The 17530-nt window shown below is 35.4% G+C and overlaps 1 pseudogene; it reads right to left on the bottom strand.

Moving 5' to 3' along the window:
- LOC107687883 (contactin-associated protein-like 5) overlaps positions 1-17530 on the bottom strand; it is a 98582-nt pseudogene that overhangs the window by 11181 nt on the left and 69871 nt on the right.

Here is a 17530-nt window from a genome sequence, read left to right as displayed (position 1 = left end):
GCAATTTGAAAAATATGAATACAAATATTGTATAATATTTGTTGAAAATATCAAAATCGACTTTAGACAAATAAGGATAAAAAATAATATAAAATAAAAAAGTAATTTTGATTTTATATTTGACAAATGCAACTTTGTTACGACTTTCTACTCTTAGATCTAGTTTTAAAAGTTATAATAATAACAACAACAACAACAACAACATGGAATACATAATGTTTATATTTTATGCTATTATATCCTATAAAATATTCAATAATATTTAATTAATAACCTTTAATTTAAGTTTATTTTTATATCAATTTAATACAATGTGAATATAAAAATATATTAATTTAAATTCATTTATTTTTACATTAATAATTACATTACATAATGATATAAAATTATTATTATTATTGTTATTATTATTATTAGTAGTAGTAGTAATAATAATAATAATTATTATTAGTATTATTATTAATATTATATCAATTTTTTAAATAATATTAAATTAATAATAAATACATTTTTATTTAAAAAGGGTAACAATAATAATAATAATAATAATAATAATAATATGGCATACATAATGTTTATATTTTAATGCTATTGTATCCTATAAAATATTCAATCATTTAATAAATAACCTTAATTAAAATAGCCTTAATTAACCTTAATAACATTAATATAATTTATAATATATTTTATTTCATTTCATTTGTAATATTCTTAATTTAAATTAAAATTAATTTATTTTTACATTCATATTATAAAAATTATTATATTATATTATATTATATAATATTATATTATAGCAATTGCAAATATAATATAAAAATATTTTTTTTTATTTAAAAAGGGTTATACAGTAATTTGCCAAATGCCAATAATAATAATAATAACAATAATAATAGTTTTCTAATTTAAAAAAATGCCAAAAATGACAATAATGACAATCTCAAAAATACAGTTGACAACTGCACATAAGTAAGAGCTGGAGGTTTTTGTCACTGTCATTGGATTCCTCTGATCCTCTGAGGTTAACAGATCTGAAAAAGAGTCCAGTCAATGGAGATATTCCCACAAGATCCAGCCACCATTATTCAACACGTTTAGCCTTTCTACTCAATATTCCCCCAGGAAAAATCAGGCCAATCGTTGTTCCTTTGCTCTACAGCCACCAGAGCGCAAGAAACGGGACCCAACTTCAGATCTCATTATGCAAATATCTCTGTGCCCGACACAAACTGATGAACAATTTCAAGGACTGGCTAGTTTATAAATGTCGCCATTTCCCATCAATTAATATTGTAATTAGATTGGGGTCAAGTCAGATTATAGATCTGAACAAATTCCACTTTAGGTAAATTATCCAATGAGCTGAGAAGTTTTAATCAAGAAGAAGGACTTGGAACATACGCAGAGGAACTGTTCGGGTAGTGAACAATGATCAGTCACTGAGTTTAATAGGAACGAAGTATCAGCAATGATCAAGTAACACTATAACTTTCACCGTTGCATTAATAAGTCATTAAACATTATGACATTAAGCAATGATCAGTTATATATTATCAAGGTTTTAACTGGAATAAAGCTGAAATAAAATAATATATAAATATTGGATTAAAAACTTTAAATTGAAAGTAGAAGTGTTGCTTTGGTAACTAACATTAGTATAAGTTGAAGCACAAAAATTATTAACTGAATAGAAAAACTAAATTTAACTGGAAATAAAAACTAAAACTAAAACTGAAATAAAAATAAATGAAACCTAAATAGTAAAAAAATAAAACAAGAAGTAAGCTGAGTCACTAAAATGACTAACTGAAAAAAAAAATACTTGAAAACTAAAATTGAACTAAAAATAAATTAAATCTAAATAGTAATAGAAAGACAAAAGCACATAACAAATTATTTTAATAATATAAATAATATAAACATACACTCTAAAAAATGCTGGGTTAAATATAACCCAGCGCAATAATAATAATAATAATAATAATAATAATAATAAATAGTAGATATGAAAGGTGCTTTGGATAAAATAATCTGATACATTAATTAAAATGTAAATGACAATTATATATACATACAGGGCCTAAAACAAATTTTTTGACAAACCTGCCAATGGCCGGTGACGTGATAACATTTACCGGCCAAAAAATGTTTTTACCGGCCATGAAACTCTTTTGAAACTCATTTATCGTTTTTTGTCCCTAAAAAACGTTGAGATTCTTGTCCTTTGCATGTTTTCGGCAAACGGAGCAGGCCATCGTGTTACGCCTGTTTCACACATACTCAGTTTGCTGTGAGTATGTGGTACATTTTTTTCCCGCACCCATGTTAATGGATTAGAGCAGGGCTTTTTAATTAGCTTCATTTGAGGGCCAGATTATCGAACTGAAAATTTGAAGGGGGCCAAGGGGGTGGGGGCCGTCCCGATCTCTTTCTGGGGGGACCTATAAAATTAGAAATTAAATTGAAATCGGAAACATTAGTGCTTTCTGTCAATCGATGAAAAAAATTATCACATTTTTCTGTAATTAATCATGATTAATCGCATATTTATAGTCACAATTTCACATTGAACCTCCAAATTAATGTAGAAACAACATAAATTGATGGAAGCGATTTACTGGATTTATGCTTTGATAATCGTACTGAATATTATCCAGATGTAGTTTTTGATTTTTTGCTCAAAATAATGCATTTTTTTATCAAACCTACCTATATTCAAGTGTTGATAAAAAAATAATGATTTAAGCTAGAAACCAGCCATGAAACTCTTTTTGCAAAAACAGCCAGTTATGTTACTACTACAATGACTAAACATATTTACAATGTTTTTAATTTGTCCTGCTGGTGCAATTTGCACCAATTTGACCTATTAATTATAGCCATTCAACATTACAGTATAATTGAAAGCCATTATTTTTAACATTTAATAGGCTTTGAAATATTAAGTGATTTTAAAACAATTTTCAGATAAACTATAAATTTTATATGCATAAACTATACAGATTAATTTTTATTCAAGCTACAAAAGTTAATCAGCAACTAGAGCAGTCGAGTGACTTCTCTTTTTCTTTTGTTCTTTGATTTACATCAATCACAGACTTTAGCAGGTTTTATTTTAAAAGCAGCGCTGTCTCTTTAAAACCTGATGACGCGGATCTGACACATTTCCTATTTTCTCTAAACTCTTTACGGTCATTTAAGACTTTATAACTCATTTGAGACTACGTTTACGAGGTAACTCGCCAAAACCGCATATTTTGACATAATTGTGTGTGTTTTCGTCCGTTGAAGCGCTACTGGTGCGCTGTCTGAAGCGGCTCAGCGTATGTGTACAGCCGAACGTAGCCTACTTCTCTGCACCGTTTCTGCGGCGTAACCCCAGATATGTGTCGCCAGATTCTCGGGTTATGAAGAATAAAGAAGTGAAAAGTTAATCTTCCGAAATGAAGCAGCAAAATCTTCTCAGGTAAAAGTTATTAGGACCGTGTTTGGGGCAAGCTGGCCATCACACTGCTCTGACCTTATCAGTCCGTTTGGATCCTATTATTTGATTCGCTCTTGTCGCTTATGACAGAACAGCTAATCACGATGATCTGGTCTTCGGAAAATATTATTTTATTTGCCTACGTCAGAAACAGCGAATCTCTTTAAAAACTGGCTGTTGTTCTCACTACATTGCATTTGTTATATTTCGTAAAAATTTTACCCGCCAACTGGCGACTGACACTGTTACATATACTCGCCAATGCCGATTTTTACTCACATTTGGCGCTTGGCGAGTGTTCATTTTAGGCCCTGTATACATATATAAAACAACCACATCAAAATTTACATAATTAATAAATGTAGATGAATATATTATTTATATATTAATATATAATATTATATAAGGCAAAAACCAACAGTGCTGAAGTTGTTCAATACCCACCCCATGTGTTGAAGAGGCGGGACTTCCTGCAGAGATAAACAACTTCCTGCTTGCACTGTTCAGACCTGCCCACAAGCGTCCGCAGCTGTTCCAGAGACGCGCTGTAGTTGAACTTCATCACGTGGGGCTTCTGAAGCGACGACCCTTGAACCCTCACCATCTCTGTGCTGTTGTGATTCACTACGGTCCAAACCCTATCATCTGGAAAATACGAAAAATCCTGTTCAAAAATCTGAAATAATCCATATGTATTTCAACACTAACTGAAAATGTTATTTTTGCAGTCAGCGTACTGTAGTATACACCGCACAGCATGTAGTAAGCAACACATCGCCCATTTTTTCTGCACTATCAAAGCCAATCTCACACTAAACTGAATTCATAGTACTTCATACCTCCTCGGTTCATTCAATCACAAAAGCGAGCTGTAATCCAGATAATAATGTACACAAACCTTAATGAGAAAAGAGCGCGACTTCAATTAGCTTTAAAAATAAAGCCGCGCAGCAAGTCTCCTCCAACCCAGACTTAAGGCCAATCTTCGCTACACCTTTGACGTCAGCTTTCATTTATCCGGCAAACACCTCAGCGGGGGGTCGTGTTTTCTCAGCCAGCAGGCACTTAAGTCTGCATATGCCAAGCGCACAGTAATTTACATTTCATGCGGCATTTCTAATTGAGGTTGGCCGAAGTCAATGGCACTTTATTCTAGTGGATCCCGAGCCAGCGGATGTGTGTGTAAGAGAGCGACGCTTTATCACAATTCTGCAGGAGATGAGTAATATTTCACAGAATACAGCAGCGTGTATAACGGTCCAGCAAAACGGGCACGACCGCGGTTTTCTCCCGGACAGACCTGTCGTTCTGCACCCTGGGACCCAGACAGCCCTGGCAGACAGCGCAACATTCATCAGCGATTGGACAAGTTCAAGCTCTGATTAATGACTTTGCATCGGTGTGGATTCAAACAGATTTCCCCTGGCCGAAAACTGCCTTCACAACCCGACAGCTCTGCATATTTAAAAAACCCTGAAAAAAGTTAATAATCTGAGAAAATACTTCTGACAACCACTTTTAAGGAAGCTTTTCGTCCAGGACGTGGAGGCTGAAAGTCAAATCACCCTTGAGGCAGTGGCTATTTGCATTAAGTTTAAAGGTCCTTGCACACCGAGTCCAAAATTTTTGTATGCATTTTTTAGTTTTTTTTCATATTCGTCAGCCTTTCCTATCAAAATGCTTGCTACGGATGCAAAAATGCAGGAAATCGAACCTGATCCGAATTTTTATATGACGGACGAAAGTTTCGGAGGCAGTGTGTAAATGTGATTGACACATCGTGAGGTCGTATTTATTTTTCAACGTGCGAAAATTGTGGACGAAAATTTCTGACTCAGTGTGCAATGACCTTAAATAGCAAGGTCAATAACATATTGAGTGTAGATTATCATTTTTATTAAAATTATTAAATGGATGCTGCTTTATTGGGACAATAAAGCCCTCCATACATCTACCTCTAACCTTACCCGATACTTTATTTTCAACTTTTCGATTATTCCTTCCTTTATAGGATAGGAATATATCCTTAAGGATATCCTTCCTTTTTATTGAAAATAAATGCCTTTCCAATGTGATATGAGATGTGAAAAGGGAGAAGAACGAGTTTGGTAAAAGGTGGATTCGAACTCGAGTCGATTGCGTCAAAAAGACTGCGCTATGCGTTTTACCATCTACACAACTGAAGGTGTTGCTTGATAATGTTTTTTATAATATTGTTAAGCCCAACCACACGCTGGTGGACAGAGTTAGTGTAAATAACCTCTGCCAACAATGCAGGCTATTTTCACTTAGTGTAAATACACACTCCAGAAAAAAATACTATGGAAGTCAATGGCTACCGTCAACAAGTTTGGTTATTCACATTTTTCAAAATATCTTCTTCATATTTTCTTTTCTGCTCAGCAGAAGACTGAAATTCATTCAGATTTGGAACGACATGACAGTTTTTACTTTTGGGAGAACTATCCCTTTACCTAACATCAGCGAATTGAACCTTATTGTAATATTCAATGAGTTTCAAACAAACCAAAAGTATTAGAAAATACCATAAACGGTCTTAAAAATAAAGTGGCAAGCTCGAACTTATCTGTGAACAGGAAATCGCATTCACTGAAGGATGAATGTTTTCTTAACACATACAACTTGAAAAAACTGCATGTACAGTATGTATGCATCCCTGTTTTTATCCTACACTTGCAGTATTCATATTAACACTCATGTTTTTTATCCCACAGAGATCTCACCGGTTATGTTGCAGTAGACGACGGTGGATTTGAGCGGTCCGCTTCCATCAGGATCGATCGAGAAAAAGCCTGAGGCACTTCCTGTGAGCCGGTGGGCCTCGCAGGAGGGTTCAAAGATGGCTGACCAGAAAAACGGCAACAAAAACCTCAAATCAGCTCATGTTGAGCATCATCAAAGAAGGAAAACTGTTTATTTGGCATTGTAGAGAATGCGTTTGGTTGGTTTGCATTTTTAACGAGTATTAACTTAAAAAGTAAAAAGGTTTAAAAAGTAAGTTTAAACCTATTCTTAATGCAAAAACCTGAAAGAGTTTGTAGCTACTTTCTCAAAAAAACAAACAAACAATTTAATTTGTTGTTTTTGTAATCATTGTTGTCGACTCACAGTTATGACAGGTGGCTCCTGTGTATCCTGTTCCCGAACAGTCACAGAAGAACGCGTTCCAGGACTGAGAACATTCCCCATCATGCTCACAGTAGTTAGGAAGACATCTGCAGGAAAAATAAGATTTCTTATCAAACTTTGACGGTACTTATAGCAGGGTGGAAAATACATTTTCAAATTACACAAATCACACAAACGACACACTGCGACAATCGGTACAATACCGAACGGTAATGCATTTTGTGCTCTGAGGGATTTAAGGACGTGACATCAATCAATAACCACAAGTGACTATTAGGAAATAGATGAGCGAGGCTGAAAGCTCACGAAGGAGGCATCAATTTTGCGACAGACTGAACACGCACTCAAGGATGAGGATGGTGGACAAGTGATGAAAGATTGTGAATGTGATGGAGTTAAATCTGAAGGCAAGAACCAAACTTTCTCTTGCTGTCTCTGCTGGGATGCGTCAAATGGGTACAAGCAATATATCAACTATTAGCCACTCTTGATCAATAAGTTCTTAATGCGACATCCTGTGTTTTAATTGCATATGAGATGAAGTGTATCTACTGTTTAATCTAGGGCTGCACGATTATGACAAAATTCATAATTGCGATTATTAATTACGATTATCACAATTTACATTGAATGATGTTTAAACCATTGTTTGATGCAACTGCATGCTGTATTTTTATATGAAAATAAACAAACTGAAAAACCTTTAGTGCTTTTCTATAGTATTAAGCCTCAAATGTCAAAAATACATTGGGTTGGTTTCTTCTTTAAATTATAAAAAGAGTAAAAATATGAATGGTATTATAATGTTACACTAAAACTAAAACAATGGAAAACCCGTTAAGGTAACATGTAGAAAGAAAAAAAAAAACATCTTAAGCATGCAGAATAACATAAGTGGACTTTGAACCATTAATTGCCACTTTGAACGATTACGTAATTGTGGCATCCATAATTGTAATCGCGATTAGAAATTTGATTAATTGTGCAGCCCTAGTTTAATCCCTCTCTCATCAGCAGGTAAACAATCTTTATCCATATGATGCATTACTCATAAAAAACACTAACTGGAACCTAATTGACAAACAAATAATTTCAGAAAGGAAACTTCGCTGATTAAATTGCGAAAGACAATAATACACAAGTGATTTAAGGCAAAGCATATGCTAAATATCTGCATGTAAAAATGCTAATTAAAACTGTAACACAACTGAACTCCCTTGTTAAAATATAATTCAACAAAACCATCTGGGTATGTATTTAGCTCTAAAATGACGATCTCTTCTGAAGCGCCTCTTTGTTGGTGAAACAGACTGTTGAATCTGAAAGGTGTTACTATTGTAATAGTTTATGTCACTAGAAGAAAACTGAATAATTGAATCCACTAATCAAATGCTGTACAAAATATTAATACCTGCTGAGGTGCGGAAAAAATAACTTTAAAGAATCTTACGATGCTTGATTGCTACTTTGATCAATTTAGAGTAGAGAGAAGGAACAAAAGACCAGGATAATGAGAAGAAGAAGAAAACACAGCTGTCAGACTCCATTGTGGCAGAAATAACTCGTATCCATGTAGCGTGTGATGAGGGAAGGGAGGAGAGAAATGACAACCGTCTCGCCTCATAGGCCGCAGGATTGCGGCCGTGTCTGAAACTCAGCAGAGGTCGATTCTAAACCAGCGTGAGCTGATCTCAGCACTAACGGATGAACAGTGGAGGATGAAACCAGACTGAATTTGAACCCCAAAATACGTTAGTATATTTTATATTAAATTGTATATTTTGTCAGTTTGTGTTGTGGAAGCTATAAGTCACCCTTGAGAACATCTTGACGTATCCAAATGGTAACGCTTAATTTTCAACTCAAAATTAAAGTAACCTTATTAACATCAACATCCATTATATTACTGCATTAACTATTGACAGGATTTTAGAAACGCTGTATTACTTATAACAGTAGTCCAAAACAATGACGACTTTGAGCTGTTTTAGAGGCGTAACATTACAACGACATTAAATCATTTTAAATAAACCAATGATTCGTGCACAATAAGTGTGATGAGGGAAGGGAGGACAGGAATAACAACCGTCTTGCCGCACTGGCTGCAAGATTGCGGACGTCTCTGAAACTCAGCAGAGGTCGATCTACACCGGTGCCGGCTGATCTCAGTGCTAACCAATGAACAATGCAGGATGAAACCTGACTGTTAAACCCTGAAATGCGTTTGAATTGGTACAAAGGTTAAAAGGAGCAAAATCTAAGAGGCCATGGATGGTAACTTAAAGGATATCTAAAGTGTTGTGGTGCGAATCTTCATTCAGCCAGAGCGAGTGTGATTAAAGATTACCATCACTCTCTCAGTCTCATTTCATTCTCTGCTTACTTCTACTATGCATCTCATGAAGAGCAGGGCAACGTGGGTAGCATCACCCCTCTCAATCACCAAGGATAGCTACATATATTAACCCACAAACCAGATCCTCCCCACAGGCGCTATTCAGGGCAATGGGATGGGGGTTGTTGGCAGGAGCTGAGGTGTCTTGGCCCAGTGGCTGCTGTCCAAATCTCTATTGATCTGTCTTGACGTATCAAACTGTAGTCAGCTGGCGAGGACAGGGACTTCGGGCCTAGCCATAGGTTAGACAGGGTGATAAAGAGACAACGAAAGCGGTGGAAAAAACAGGAGATGGCTAGAGACAGGGAGAAAGTGTCTGAAGCATGCTAGTCTAGGTCAACACAAATGATTTAGGATGGTGATCAAAGGCCATCAGAGAGGAATGTACCTTTTCGAGACTTTCTAACTTATTCTAGAGGACAGCCAAAACCAACAACTGGCCTCGCTTATCTTCATTTACTCCGGCTGATAGTCTTTACTGAAGCGAAAACAGGCACATCTTCTACAGCCTTGGTACTCAACAAGCTTCATGTGGCTCTTAATGATGTTGCATCTCGAAGGCTCATTTGTCCCTCAAATGATTCTTTATGTTTTTGTCCTTGGCTTGGCTAGACAGTCATAAGTCAACAGCGTTCAGGATCATTGCAAGATGACGTGTCCCTACTCTCGGTGCTGCTTACCAACCAATCAAAATTAACCAACCTATGACAATAATACTTTGGGTCTAACCTTTAAGAATTAGCAACATCCATCACTAGGACATAAGAGGAGATGGCAACCTATGTCGTTGGAAAAAGCATAACAATCAATAAGAGTCAATATGGATAACTTGCGCACATTACATCAGTTTTAGGGAGTGGTCATATTTAGCGTTGTTCTGCAAATTTTCGAGGGAGAAATCCAGTCTTTTTAATAGAAATCAGGAATTTTCTGTGAGGACAAAACATTTCCCCAACATTTCCTCATGTTTTAAGTTCCACGTAAAATTCCAGTTTAAGTTGGAGTGAAGGCAAACAGAAAGCTAAAGCTGGTTTAAAAGTGACTTCTGTGTGAGCTGTCCTGTGTGACAATAGACAAATGACCTTTCTTGCCAAACACATTTTTGGAAAAGTTTGCTATTGTGACCACAGTGTTTGTGGAGACTGTAGATTGGCAAGTATCCTACCTGTCGCAATATTCCCATGACTTCTCTTTCAGAACAACCCATTTTCCGTAGCAAGTTCTAAATATAACTTTCACCAAAATGACTATGTCAGGGCAAATGCATTGAAGATGCTGTCAAGGCAGTCAATTTACAAAGTGATGAGCTGTTTCAACACTGAAGCAGTTCAGTGTATTGAGGCATCTTCTCCAATGACTTTCATTCAAACTGAACTACCTTGTCTGCCTGTCGAGATTACACCCCTTTTACACCATTTAGAGGTAACCTTGAAAGATTCCCCTGCGGGAAAGGCTCGGATGACGTGCCCCTACTCTGGATGCTGTCGATTGACCGATCAGAAATCACCATCACTACAATATGCACCTATTCTGGATGCTGCTCACCCAACCATCAGAATTATAGGATTAGTTCACTTCCAGAATAAAAATGTCCTGGTAATTCACTTACCCACATGTCATCCAAGATGTTCATGTCTGTCTTTCTTCAGTCGAAATGAAATTAAGTTTTTTGAAGAAACATTCCAGGATTTTTCTCAATATAGTGGACTTCAACAGGGACCAACGGGTTGAAGGTCCAAATTGCAGTTTCAACGCAGCTTCAAATGGCTTTACATGATCCCAGCTGAGGAAAAAAGGTCTTATCTAGTGAAACAATTGGTCATTTTTGGTCGATTTTGAAGTTGGAGGAGAAAATCAGATGGAGTTCGGTATTACTTTTGCCTACGTCATGCGTGACCTTTCCAATGTGACTACGTAATGCGTGAAGTCATGGACGCGGATCGCAGAGCTAGTGCAAGACGAGCATTTGTGGTTAAAAAGTATAAACATTTTGTATTTTCTTTTAAAAGATGACAGATAATTTTGCAAGATAAGACCCTTATTCCTTGGCTGGGATCATGTAGAGTCATTTGAAGCTGCATTTAAACTGCAATGTTGACCTTCAACCCATTGGTCCCTGTTGAAGTCTATATGGAGAAAAATCCTGGAATGTTTTTCTCAAAAACCTTAATTTCTTTTCGACTGAAGAAAGAAAGTCATGAATACCTTGGATGACATAGGGGTGTGTAAATTACCAGGACATTTTTATTCTGGAAGTGAACTAATCCTTTAAATACCACCCTCACATGCTCCTACTCTGGATGCTCTCCAAATGTTTAGCAATAACCATTACTACAACTTTCCCCTACTCTGGATGCTGCTCACTTTCCCATCAGAATTTATTCAGCATACTGAGGCAACTCCTCCAATGAATTCCATTCAGTCAGAACTACCTATTGTCTGCCTGTCAGGATCCTACAACATTTTGAGCTAACCTTCAAGGCTTCCCCTGCGGGAAGGTCTCTGGTGACGTGCCCCAACTCTGGATTCTGTTTACTGACTGATCAGAAATTACAAGAACTATGACAAGCACCTATTCTGGATGCTGCTCACCTACCCATCAGAATTAACTACCACTCTGACATTCCCTACGGATCTTCAGCAACCCTTTATACGTAACCATCACTAAGATGAATCCCTATCTCTGTATGCTGCTCATCAACCCATCATACTTACTTTCCTTTGGACTTTGCCCTTACTTTGGTTGCTGCTTACCAATCCATCAGAACTTTCCATTACTCTGGCATCCCTCTACTTTGGATGCTGCAGATTACTCAATCAAAAATGACCGTGATTACAACATGCCTCTTACTCAATGAGCTGATGACCAATCAATTACAAATGATCATGCAACCAGTCTGGATCTCACTCACCAACCCATCAGAAATAACCCTCTTTCTGACATGCCCCTACTTTGGATGCTGGTCGTCAACCCATCACAACTAACCATCACCCTAATGTGCCCCTATTCTGGGCACTTCTTAACAACCCATCATAATCATTTTGGGTATTTCACTCTTAGGTGTCAAAAAGTTGTCAGTAACAACTAGGATTAGCTAGCTAGCCTATGTTATATTCTGAACACTCAACAAACTTTTCTGTCAATCGGTATAAGAGAGTATGTACTCTTACGATCTAAAAGGTCAGAATTTGATCTTGAATCGAGGTCCCAAAGTAGCTAAGACTGAGTAAGAAAATTAAGCCAGAGGGAAGAAATCTTAAATGTAAATGTTTCACAACATATGCTGCAATTCAACAGCTGCTACCATGAAGGCCAAGTTGCTTTCTTGTGAACAATTAAACTTGTCACAACACAATTTTGGCCTGTTTTAATTCTGAGGTGATGGTTGGTCAAAAGAGCATTTCAAATTTAGTTTGACAAGGGCACATCAGCCTGAGTGGGTCATGGATGCATGCCTGGAACTGCCTTTCCCCCCTGGAACGTTCACAGCATGTTGGCAGAGCTAAAATCACAATTCATCCCCACGTCGGCCCTGCCAACAGTCATTTGCCCAGGTGCCAGGTCTGAGCATTTGCTCGGTGAAGAATGTGGCGTACGTTGCCAGAAAGACCTGCAGAGACGAGATTGACAGCAGAGAATTTACGATCTCACCCCCTCTCTCCTTTTCCCTGGCTAGCGTTCCCTTTCAGTAATGTTCTTTTCCAAACCTGGCTATCTCTCTTTTGTCCCCTAACTATCTTTCTCTTTGTCTAATGCTCTAACCTAACCTGACTAGGTAGATGGCATTCTCCTTTTTTGACCATTACTGTGTCTAATGCTCTTATCCTAATTTAACTAGCTATTTTTTTACTCTTTCCTTCCTTCTTCCATCCATACACCTATCTGCATACTTTCGTTTTTCCTTTCTTCCATCCTTTTTTAACCCCTTCGTCCATCCATCCTTCATCCATTTATCTGTTTCTTTATTCTTTCTCTCTTCTCAATCAGTTAATCTATTCTTTCTTTCTTTCTTTCTTTCTTTCTTTCAGTCCCATTAGCTTTCCTTTCTTTTTCTATCTTTATTTCTTTTTTCTTTCTTTCTTTCATCCTCTTCTTAACCCCTTCATCCATCCATCCATCCTTCATTCATTTATCCTATTTCTTTCTTTCTTTATTTCTTTCCTCCATCCTTCAGTACATTAGTCTTTTCTTCCTTTCTGACATTGCATCCTTAAGTATATCTGTTTTGAATATACTAAAGAAAGAAACAAGCAAACAAAAGAAAGTTTTTCTTTCTTTCTTGTTTGTTTCTTTCTTTAGTATATTTGAAACAAACGAATATACTATATATTCTTTCTTTCTTTCTTTCTTTCTTTATCTTTCTTTCTTCCCTCTATCCTTCAGTACAATAGTCTCTCTTTCTCTTTAATCCATTTCTTTCATCCTTTTTGAAATCACATCCTTTATTATATTAGTCTTTATTTCTCTTTCTTTCTTTCTTTCTTTCTTTCTTTCTTTCTTTCTTTCTTTCTTTCTTTCTTTCTTTCTTTCTTTCTTTCTTTCTTTCTTTCTTTCTTTCTTTCTTTCTTTAATCCATCCTTTTATCTTTTCATGCTTCCTTCTTTTACCAATTCATCCATTATTTCCTCTTTTCTTCCACCATCTTTTCTTTCATCCCTCCATCCTTTAGTAATTAGTCTTTATTTCCTTCTCTTTTATTTTTCTCTCATTTTTTAACAATTCATCAATCCATTATTTTTCTTTTATACATCATTTCATCATTCTTTCCTTCATCAATTTATCATTGCTATTTCCTTATTTCACTCTTCCTTTATTTTTCCATCCCTCCATCCTTTGGTACATTAGCTTTTCTTTCTGTCTTTCTTTCTCTTTGTCTAATGCTCTTACCGTAACCTGAATGGCTCCCCCACCATCCAAACGCTCTTATCCTCACCTGCCTAGCATTTTCTCTCTTTCTCTGCCATTCTGCCTCATATTTATTCCTCGCTGTTTATCCCCCGCTTGTGTGTGCCATAAAGTAGACCATGGAAAACAGGCCAGGATGCTAAGGGATGGAGGATAATGGAGGAACTGTCTCATCTGCTCATTCCCTCTATTCATTTAAATCTGTCATTATTCACTCACAGTGCAAGCAACAGTGTAGAGTACTTTGGTGTCATTTGCTCAATGAGAACACACGTGTGCAGAACAGCAAGGCATTGCCCAAAAACATCTTCAAATAGTACTTTTTAAAGCAGTTTTCCCTTTTAAATTCTGATCTCAGGTTTCCCAGCTTGCTAATTACTTCTAATTGTTTTCACTCTGTTAAAACACCGAACAAACGTGTTACAAAGGTTGTGTCCTTGTCTGATGCTGCAATTTTAAACTTTGCCCACGGCTTTTGCACTCACGCAGAATACACTATCGTTAAACAAACTGTATGAGGTTAGATTTTTACTCACATAAACATCACATTAACTATCAATCCTCTTGGGCGAGGTGTGAAACATTTTCACACATTTGAAGTTTCAGGCAAAAAAGGTGAATCCTAATTAGCTTGCAAATCACTGGCAAGGATTTTACCACTATGCTACGTTGTTTTGAAACTGTGCTTATTTGTGTCACTCATTATCTCGTAATGAGTGAATTGCAATAATTTATTTAAAAAGCTACTTGTCATTAGCATTTCAAACAGAATGACTAATAGACATACCTGTCACGAATGCCACAGATGTCAAACTGGAGCTTGCTGTAGTTTCCCAGCAGGCCTTGCTGCACCAGGTAGAAGTTGATTGGCTGGTTGTTAATGATAACAGAGCGCATGCAGCCTTGATAGGCCAGTGTCGGATTCCGGCAACCCTGATTGGTTAATACTGATGGGCAACCTGTTAAAAAATATTTACAACAGAAATAATAGATGATAAATCATGGCAGTGTAACCAGGGCCATTGTAGTTATCTAAAACTAAAACCACAAAAACACAATTTTCGTTACTTAAAAAAAGTGCTGTAACTGTAATAAAATATAAAAACAAACTTATTTCAGCTCCTTGCCAAGGCAGCATTTTACATTTTTTACAATAGTTTAACTTGATGTACTAAAAGAAGAAGCTAAAACTGAAATACAAATAATTAACTACAAAGGCATAACAAAACACAAAAAAGTTACCTAAATTATAATAATTGCTATTAACTACAATTAAAATGAAACAATGAAATCTAAAATAAAACATAAAATATACAAATAAAATCTAATTCAAAATATTAATACAAAACTATATAAATATCTCCGATACTAAAATACCAAATCTGATCCTAAAATAATTATGTGTAAAAAACGTAAACAGAATCATATAAATTAAAAACTACTCTTTTGTTGTTAAAAGCAGTAAAGTTAAAACTAAAAGTAAAGCTTTATCTTTTCACTGATTATATTTTGTCAATATATTTGGTTTATTTATCTCCTGTGTAACTATGTTTTGACTATATGAGCTCTTTCAGTCATAATAAGTGTGTTTTCAGTCACAATCAGTACAATTTTTAAATACTTCTTTAGAAATATTAGCCACATTTCACCTCAAAACCAATATATATATTGAAACCAATAATTGAATGATCATTACAATCTTTTGTGAAAGTTTGATCCTCATTATTGTAATACAGTAATTTAATTTTATCATTTAGCACTAATGTATCACTTTTTATGTATTAATTTTTGCGTTAAGGTAAAGTGAATTGGCAGTTGGGGCTAAATTTTCATGAAAATTATCTCTCAATGTAAAATATTTTATTGGTCCTAAAATACTGTAGTCTTCACTTTTGCATAATATCATTTCATTTTCCTTTCTTTTCATTTTGGGGTGAAATGTGTGTAGTCTTCACAATTAGGTATCCAGTAATCCATGATAAAGCTTGCAGGATAAAGAACCAAAAGAAGTGGATTTTGTAATTACAGCCCACACAATTCTGTTGTATGTATCAATGCTTTTAATTGTAAAACTAAAGGCTTAGTTTGTTTGTTTAAATGCACTAGCACACTACCTCCAATTAGCACGCTCCTCCCAGGCTGTGTGATGTCCTTCAGCTGCATGGTGGACGGTGGCTCGTCATCCACCGAGAGGGAAACCTGGAAACCTCCCACACTAATGGACACCATGTGCCATTGGCCGTCACTCAGAGCCTGACCTGGCAGAGGAAGACACGGAGCGATGTTACGTCTCAAATGCTGCGCATTAATCAGGGCGAATGATTGACAGATCTGGGGTTTGTGCGCTGGAGCTCAACGAGTTAATCTGCATATGTCAGCCCGGCAGAGAATCCACTATTCCCCTTGAGAGGGACGTACAGAGAGTCAGTTTGCCGTCTGCGATGGCAGCCTGCCAGGCAACCGCATCCAAAATTCAGTCGACATACAGGTGTGCCTGCCAAAGAGTGTTTTACAACTAAAAATCCTGTTTGAATTCTCGGTAAACGCTTTTAGGCTGAACGTACGCATGTGGGATTGGATTTTGTTCACATTGTGTATGGCGGAGACGCAAATATGAAGACAATCGCATAACCTTGTGTATTTATCCCTTAGAGGGTCTTCCCTTTCACATCTGTTGTTCTTAATTTAAGCTAATTATAATTAGACTAAAGGGGTGTTTGTATCAACAGCGGTTTGCAGCGACAAAACAACCAGTATATTTTCACTTGGCATACTTGAGACAAAATAATAATAATAATAATAATAATAATAGCTACTGCAGTTGTTATTATAATTATTATAACAATAACTATTTTATTGTTATTAACAAAAGTATAATAATTATTGTTATAGCTATTGTTATTAGTATTTTTTAAAAGATTGTAAATATTATTATTCATATTATTTAAAAATATTTATAATAATAGTAACTTTTGTTTTTATAATAATAATAATAGCTACTGCAGTTGTTATTATGATTATTATAACAATAACTATTTTATTTTTATTAACAAAAGTATAATTATTAATGTTATAGCTATTGTTATTAGTAATACTTTTAAAAATATTGTAAATATTATTAATATTATTTAAAATATGTCTAATAATAGTAACAGTTGTTTTATAATAATAATAATAATAATAATAATATTAATATTTTTCTCATACAGGTGTGCCTGCCAAATAGTTTGAGCAGTTTATAACTTTATATTGTGTTGTGGTGGTTAGCTCTGCCTACAATGAAATCTCATTGGTCCAAAATCCCACATCACAAAACTGTATAATAAACACCAGATATGTTCTGATTGGCTGCAACTGTATCGAGTTATGCAGCATTTGCTCTTTATTTATGGAAAAAAAATACTGCGTGACATACTTAGGAAACTTATTAGGCCTAAAATACACCTTTTGGGATATTCTGATTTAGTATTTAATTACGGAATGGATAAATAAATATAGTAGTAAATTAATGAATAAATATAAATATTTTTAATCTTTTTAAAATAATGTTTATGATGATGATTACTAAGTGTGTTGAAGACTATTTTTGTTTATA

This window comes from Sinocyclocheilus anshuiensis, unplaced genomic scaffold (assembly GCF_001515605.1).
Source record: "Sinocyclocheilus anshuiensis isolate Anshui unplaced genomic scaffold, SAMN03320099.WGS_v1.1 scaffold273, whole genome shotgun sequence".
In the NCBI taxonomy this organism is placed as follows: domain Eukaryota; kingdom Metazoa; phylum Chordata; class Actinopteri; order Cypriniformes; family Cyprinidae; genus Sinocyclocheilus; species Sinocyclocheilus anshuiensis.
The sequence above is the reverse complement of the archived record's forward strand: the minus strand, read 5'-3'. Positions and strand labels throughout refer to the sequence as shown.